Source organism: Euphorbia lathyris, chromosome 10 (genome assembly GCF_963576675.1).
Source record: "Euphorbia lathyris chromosome 10, ddEupLath1.1, whole genome shotgun sequence".
NCBI classification, from domain to species: domain Eukaryota; kingdom Viridiplantae; phylum Streptophyta; class Magnoliopsida; order Malpighiales; family Euphorbiaceae; genus Euphorbia; species Euphorbia lathyris.
In genome coordinates this window covers 16,155,572-16,164,197 of record NC_088919.1, presented here as the reverse complement: position 1 = coordinate 16,164,197, position 8,626 = coordinate 16,155,572, and positions in this window count along the sequence as shown.

The window sequence follows — 8,626 nt, the reverse complement described above, 5'->3', positions numbered from 1 at the left end:
TTTAGGCTTAACGTTTACAATATAACATTAATTTAAGCCTTATGTACAAAATAGCATCAATATAAGTTTAACGTTTACAAAAATAATATGAATTTAAACTTAACGTTTACAAAATAATATGAATTTAAGTTTAACGTTTACAAAATATATCCAATTTAAACTAAACGTCACAATTAAATTAACCATATTATATTGTTTTTCTGTTAACTTTATATGTTATTTTTTTATTTAGTTCTATTTTCTTATTTATTATAATACAGTTAATTAGTATACTTGCTCATTAAAACCTTATATTTGTTTTTCATCAACCATTGCATGACTCCTAAATTCCATGACTCATATAACATATGCAAACTAAAAGTAATTGAATATATTATATGAGCCTAAAAGCCCTATGCCTATTTTGGTATCTTATCCCTAAATTATTTATATTATTTAAAAAAAATTGAATTGAAATACTGTAAAATGGCATCATTTCAAAGAGTCATACATAGAATTTATTCATTAAAAAAGCAAGACACTTTAAATTTCCATTCCCGATTATGGATAAAAACAAGAACGTCACATCATCAAACCCAACCAAAGAGCAAACAGATTCAACAATCCTGCAACTCAAACCAACATCTTTCTTTCATTCATTCATTAAACGACACCATTTCTAACAAAACATCTTAATTACATCAAGATATAAACTACAAAATCCATTAATGGGATTGGTTGTGCCTGAGAGAGTATTGGTTGTCGGAGATTAATATAAGATATATGATTGGGTCTTAATTAAAAGATTTAATTGATAGTTAAAGCCTAATCATATATCTTATATTAAATTATTAATCTCCGACACTGATAAGCACGAATCAAGCGTTTCCTAAACCTCCCGAGGTCCAATTTCACATTTTGTTATTTGTTAGAAGCGGTATTATTTGGTAGCATTTGTTACCAAAAGTATTCTACAGGTGACATTTAATCCATTTTAGATAAAAAAAAAGTTAACTCGTTGGTTAATTTTTTACACATAATACAAGTTTGGACACCGACATGTATAAATGATAATTAATTTAATTAATTTTTTTCTCTACAAGCTTAATACGTGGATAAGTAAGAAAAAAAAATCAATTCCTTATCCACATATATTCAACTACCCCTATACTTTTAAAATGTCTTATTTACACACCTTGAACTTGTTTAATTTATCTATTAACCTCCAAACGTGATTTTGGAAAAGTTGAAATGTGTACATTTTAAGCAAGTTCAGGGCATTTAAAAAAGTTAAGGAGTCTAATAGATACATTTGAAAGAGTCAAATAAGTCATTTTAAACAAGTTCATATGATAAATAAAACTTTTTCAAAGTACAAGAAGACAGTTTGAGCCTATTAAGTTTATATGGAAAAATAAAGGCTTAATACATCAGTTGTCGTCTGAACTTATCCAAAAAGCTTGATTGGCCTCTTGAGCTTATATGTTGTCTTGTTAGCCCTTAAACTTGCTTAAAGTGTTATGATTAAATCTCCAAATCTATAAAAACTACATTAACATGTACAAAACAGAAAGTTAATTTGTTTTAAAGATTTAGAATCACGAATTAAACCTTTATTTTTTAAGTTTGAATTTTTTTACAGATTTAGACGATTTTAATGTTGAGAAATTAAGAGTTAATGTTAATGTTTGTTCATTGTTAATATTTAAAGGACCATGAATGTAATTAACCCTCACAATGGTTTTAATGTTATTTTATTTAGAAAATAAATATCATAAAAGGCTAAAGGTACAAAATGGGCCCTATACAGATTTGGTCAACTGGATACCTTAATTTTTGACTTATCCATTTATAACTTCAAAATGTTTTTGTCAATTAAAAGGTTGTTTATTTACTTATTTTTCACTTTTTATATTTATATTTTTCTTTTCACTTTTAAAATTTTTAAAAGTAAAAAATGTTTGATTTGGAATTTTCTATTTATTTTTTATTCCTCAAAAATTAAGTTTTTACAAAAGCAGAATTCCTTCTTTTTTAAAACAGTTTTTTTTAACAGCAAACAATAAATAAACCAAACGGGTTATTAATAAATCTTCTTAAATACATGAGTATATCGATTCTCAACAAATCCCATGGCCCTTGCTTAACCAGCCGACCTATCTTCACTAGAACTGATCAGCCCGACCAACTCTGTGTGTGACAGTATTCATATGAGTTTTATTTATGTTATATAGAAATCTTTCTTATACCAGCGTTTTCATATTTCGTCGTCTGTTTTCTAAAGGCTTAATATATCATTTGCCCTCTGAACTTGTCCAAAAAGTGTTCCGATAGCCCCCTGAACTTGCAAAAAATGTTCAGTTAGCCCCCTGAACTTGCATAAAACGTAATCAATTGATCATTCGGTCGTAAAAAAGTAAGTTAAATGCGGAAGATGTATTCCACGTATCTTAGAATGTTATTGCATAATTAAAAAAATAGATTAAAAATGAAGTTATTACTTGCTCAATTATACAACTTGTCTTCTCTAAATATTAGAATCGTATATTCCGATTTTGGTCGTTTTACTTTTTATAAGACTCGTGGAATACATCTTCCGCATTTAACTTACTTTTTTACGACCAAGTGATCAATTGATTACGTTTTACGCAAGTTCAGGGGCCTAACTGAATATTTTTTGCAAGTTCGGGAGGCTATCAGAACACTTTGAAAATTTAGGGGGCCAATCAAGTTTTTTGGACAAGTTCAGGAGGCAAATGATGTATTAAGCCTTTTCTAAATAAACTTTCTTAAAAATATTGTTTTGTGATTTCCATCCATTTTGTGAGCTTGTTTCACTTTTTTCCCAGCTCCTATAAATGCTAACAAAAATGCACGTATCATTATAGTTCGCCTAAAATCAATAGCATTTTGTCGAAATATATCTTGTCTTTTCACCTTAGTAGTCCTATGCATAGTCAGTACTATAGCCCCAATCATGGCTACTAATAAAATAAGACTAGGAAGCAAAAACCAGACGAAATAGTAGGTATAAAGTAAATTCCCCAATGTTTCCAAATTAATCCAACTTCGTACCTTTTCCGGCATATGAAGAAGAGAACTGTAACACCCTAACCAGATAAGTACTATAAGTTATTGTTAACAAAATCTCAGACAATATTTATTCTATATCTCATAGTCATTCAAAGCCTAATATTTTTTTTACAAGCATACATAAACACATACATATATATATATAACTATTTATATTACAGACTTTATTTATGATGACATATATTACAGACTATGTTTGTATTTAACCCAAACTTTAAATAGTCTACATGCTGGGAATGAGAGGAGAGAGCGCGAGATGGAACACAGCCAACCGACCTTTCATCCATGCTATCTACAATATCTGAACCTTCTAGAAACTCTTGTTCATCTACTTTATCAACCAACTGAAAAATTCAGTGATTTATATGAGTCGCCACTCAGTGAATATAAACAATCAATGAATTATAAAGCACATACACACACATGTACAAATTCATGTATATGCTGTTCAATTGTTTTGTACACTCAAGTTCGTGTCTTTAGAGTCTGATTTTGAGAAGCTTAAAGAAGAGAAAGTTTTAAGGTTATGTCTTAGTTAAATTCCAGAATTTGTTTCATACTATTTAGGTAAGTATACTAGGAGATATGGTAGTATCAATCAGACTAGGTCTAATCTGCAATTTGTACTTGATTTGTTTCTTTTTGTATAGTTTGGGACATCTTAAGGTCCGAATTTGAGTAAGGTGTAAACATGAAACTTGATCCTTTATATGTTGAGTAAGTCCCTGTAAAGTTTGGTTCGTATTGGATAAGTAAGTAGTGAGAAAATCAATAAGGAAGTGTAGGTGTGCTGTGTGGCATAGGTGCTGAAACAGGGTCAGCTTGTAAATTTTACTGGCAATTATGTAGAGCTCCTAAAATTCTGATATTTGGATATGTTATGCCTATGTATGTCTAGTTTGATTACCAAAAATAATCAGAGCAATTGAAGTTATAAGTTTTAAGTTATGAGTAAATTAGCAAAACTGGTACAGACGAGTTGATGGTGAAATAGGGCTTCAAAAGAAATTGTGCCATAAATTGGGTGGTTCTGGAAAAATTATAAAATTTTAATATGATCTTCATATATGAGTCAGGAGTATAACAAAACAAGAATTAGGTCCGTTGGTTTAGTATGGAGATAGTTACAAGGTTTTTGGTATTGACGGGTTATTGAGAAATAGTATTTGATAGTGAAGTTTATGGAATAAAAGAAGAATAAGAAAATGAAATTTGGTAAATAAAGAATGATGTCTCTTTAATCATATATAGGTACTCAAAACTTTGAAGACATTCCGGAGGAAGGTACAAGTCGCCGTCAAGGAAGCTAGCGGCTTAGTTGTGAGTATAAACATGATATGAATATTTTGGCTTCTGAAGTTGTGATTGAAATGTTGATATGAATTGATACTTTGTGATATTGTGAATTGTTTTGCTATGTTTGATGTGCATTGATACTTGATTGCATTCCTTGTGATGGAATGACTTAAATGCAAAGTATGTGTACATGTTGCATAAAACGTAAATGACGTTGTGGCATACCAGTTTAGACACTTATGACTACTTGATTATATGGACTACTTGGACCTATATGGTCAGATATATAGACTACTTGGACCTATATGGTCAAATATATGGACTACTTGGACCTATATGGTCATTTATATGGACTACTTGATTACATGGGCCGAAAGGTCGAATTATGAAATTACAAGGTTGTACAGCAATACCTGTTGAGATGTTACAAGAACACTGTGTATCCCACTTTATTTTTCTTAGAAATTCTTGGAAATTGTTCTCTCTCCTCCCTCACAATTGTGGAACCTTGAAGTAAAAAACCTTAAAAATGCATCTGATTATAGCATCGTTAAGATGGTTGCGACTAAATTTATCATATAAGCATTTTAGTCATAACCATATTTAGTAACATGAAAAAAATACCATAGGTATCCATCTGTAAATTAGCAAAATCATTGGACATTTATATGTAATTAATCATTTATATTATTCAGCATTTAAAATTTAATAATTATTTTTTCAGCACTTAATTTTAAGTTTTATCAAATGTCACCAAAGTTTAATGGTTGGTTACAACCAATGTAATTTTTTATTTTGCTAGTTAGTCTTTGGATGTCTCTACTAAAAATGCTCTTAGGGTCTTCTATTAGAAGGCTTCCGGTCTATTTTTTATTTTTTAAAAATGATTTTAATTATAATATAATAATTATTTCAATCTCGATGGTTAAAAATTATCTTCATAAATAACTTTTATTTTGTAGCATACTAAAATATAATCGAAAGTCGACGATAAGTTACATTAACTTTTTTTTCAACCAACATCTTTTAACAACAATATCATAATAAATAGCCTTCAAAATTTATTTCACAATTTATCTTTTAGCAATAATAAAAATAATTTACAAATTTAGTTATGTGATTATTGGCATAGAGCGAATGTAGCACTTTTAACAATAATAAAAATAATTTATAAATTTAGTCATGTGATTATTGACATAGAGCAAATATAGTACTTACGTATGAAACAATATAATTTAAACTCTAATATTTACCAAATAATATAATTTTCAATGAAAGATAAATTAGACTTAAAATTATATTGTTTTATACGAGGTGACTAAATATGTTCTTCCTCGATAATTATACGACTAAATTTATAACTTATTTCAAAATAATACCATTCTTTGATTGCTTGATTCCTTGCAAATTACTTAAAAAGTTTGATTAAGTGTCACTAAAAAGTTTGTAAACACATAATGTAAGATTAAAGTAATATAGATATTGGAAACAATTCCCAATAGTTAAAAAGCAGAGAATTTTGACATGGAAAATGACAATCTCTTCAAATAAGACTAATGGTAGGACCCGCTCTTATGTGACTAACCAATCCCTTTAGATAAGGACAAACATTCTTTGATTTTAGCTCACTTTCTATTAAAGTTTTTTTTTTTTTTTGAGAAACACTTTCTATTAAAGTTACTTTGAGTAAGAAGAAATGTTTTGTCCTTTTGTTCAAAAAAACCAATCAATTTCATACACATATATATATATTCCTCAAACTTATGGCATATTTTGTATTAATTGAAATATTATATATTTAAACTCGTGATTAATTCAATTTGTATTAATTTAAGGCTTTTTTAATCAATTTAAGGTTTTAAAAGATAGATAGATAAAACTTTCATAAATTAATAATATTTTTAAAATAATAATTTCTTCTGGTCCCAACTTGGATAAGTTCAATAAATTAATATTCGATAAATTAATATCTTTATAAATTAATAAAATTTCATGGTCCCAACATTATTAATTTATAAAGGTTTTAGTGTACATAAACACTTCATATATTATTTTTAAAAATATTAACCATTTAGCAGCGTCAAGCGCTCAGTATCACAGAACCAGGTCGGAGCCAAAGCAAAACCCTGTGTGGTGCCGAGATTTGCCCGAATCTCGACCATCCAACTCATATCGAAAGGGTCTATTCCCGTTAAGCTTCAAGCATCACATCAATTCGTCAGTCGGTATTCCGTCTCGAAGGGTCTCCTTATGGTTAAACCTCTCCTCATAAAGGACCCGCACTATGGGCTAACTCCTGAGCCCAAAGTATCTGTAGGGGTTCCACCTTGCAGAGACATCTGCCTGCCTTCCCAAAGGCCGGATGTCCGGCTGTCCCTAATGGACTAAATCGGATCGATTAAACCAGTATCGACTATTGGCCTAGGGATTAGTGGAGATCCGATGCCAGATGAACCCTGACCCCATATAGTGTTTCTTACGCCGACTTGAAGCCTACGGTCGATGGATATTAATATGTCTCATTCACCACTCATGGACATTGAAATCCTCTTCGAAGCCTTGTCATTGCTTGCATTGACGCTTGGGATGGCCTTGTCCATGCATGGGGTCGAGTTTACCTATGGCCAAACTCCCCCCCCCCCCCCCCCCAATGACACTTAGCGGGCTTAAGTCCGCCTGTCAACAGAACATGGAACTTTAGCAGTTGGTTGCAGTGGTTTGGCTAGGCGGAACAACTGTTAATTCCTGCACAATTGTGTGCATCTTGTTTGCAATATGGGCACAATGGAACAACTAGCTATGGAATATGGTGGCAATTGACGGGAGTAGTTATTTGAGGAAGGTGAGGGATTTCTATCACGACTCGAGAGCGTATCGACATCCACAACGACATACTAACATTTTGGTACGTGTTGTTGTTCCGAAGTGGCAGCCACCATAATCGAGGTTTGTAAAATGCAATGTGGATGATGCGTGGTTTAGCTCCTAGCAGACGTGCGAAATTGGCGCTATTGTCCGAAATGATGTGGGTCAGTTTCTCTCATGTAGCAACAACAAGATTCCGAGAGTGAAAGAACAAAAAATTATTGAAACGTTAGCGTTATGAACTAGCCTGATTTGGATGGCAGCACACATGTATAGCAGGGTTGAGTTTGAAACAGACGTGAAGGTTGTGGCTGACTCGGTTAACTCAACCAAATAAGTTTTGTCAAAGTACGAACTCTTAATTCATGATTGACGTAGGTTAGTACATGTGAATTTGAATTTCACTGTAACTTTTAATTCCTCGTTTAGTGAACGGTACTACCCACTTAGTGGCTCGATATGCATTAGCTTAATATTGTAATTCTTGAGGATATTCCTCTTATTTTCTAATAAGAATTTTGACATTCTGTTTCAAAAAAATTATTAACCATTTCTTATGCTGTCCAGTTACATGTGATTTCAACTCCATTTAATACATGTAGAACTATCCACATATCATTATTTTAACACGTTATGACAATTATTTTTTCTAACGAAAATATCATAACAGTCTCTAAAATATTTTTAGAGACATCAATCCCTAAACTAACTTTACTCTGTTGGTCCCGTGTGATTAGTTCCAAGAGGGGGTTAGAAACTAATGTAACTTTTTCGCTTAATTATGCTGACTTAATAAATTCCATAAGTTATTTAACTTTGTTTTGGGTCAGCACGGCCGAGAGATATAAGACAACTTTAGTCAGATGCTGACTAGAACTGTTTTACTTATAAGTTGGGAATTGACACTTGAGGTCAGCTTCCAACTCAGCACCAAGATTACTCAGTGTCAGCTTTTACAACTTATATCCTGAGCAATTTAATCAAGCAACACATACAAATATATATTCAGAGAGAGTTAGAAATTACCCAGCACGACTTATTCTGGTTCGGCCTCTCCGCCTACGTCCAGTCCCTAGAGTCCTTCCGGGCTTTTTCAATCCAATACTGAGCTCTTTAAAGGTAGAGCACAAACCGTTTACAAGGCAGTTGAATATGCAAGAGTACTTTCCTCTATTCGTCTACTCAACTCCTACTAAGTGCTATAACCGAACACCTAGATTTCTCTACCGCTGAGTACTTAAAACCGAGTACTCAGCACCACTCTCTCAATTTTACAACAACAACAACAACAACAACAAAGCCTTAGCCCCGAAATGATTCGGGGTCGGCTAACATGAACCATCATATAAAACCGTGAAAATCAAGTCGTGTCAGCGACACAGATTCGCTCCCT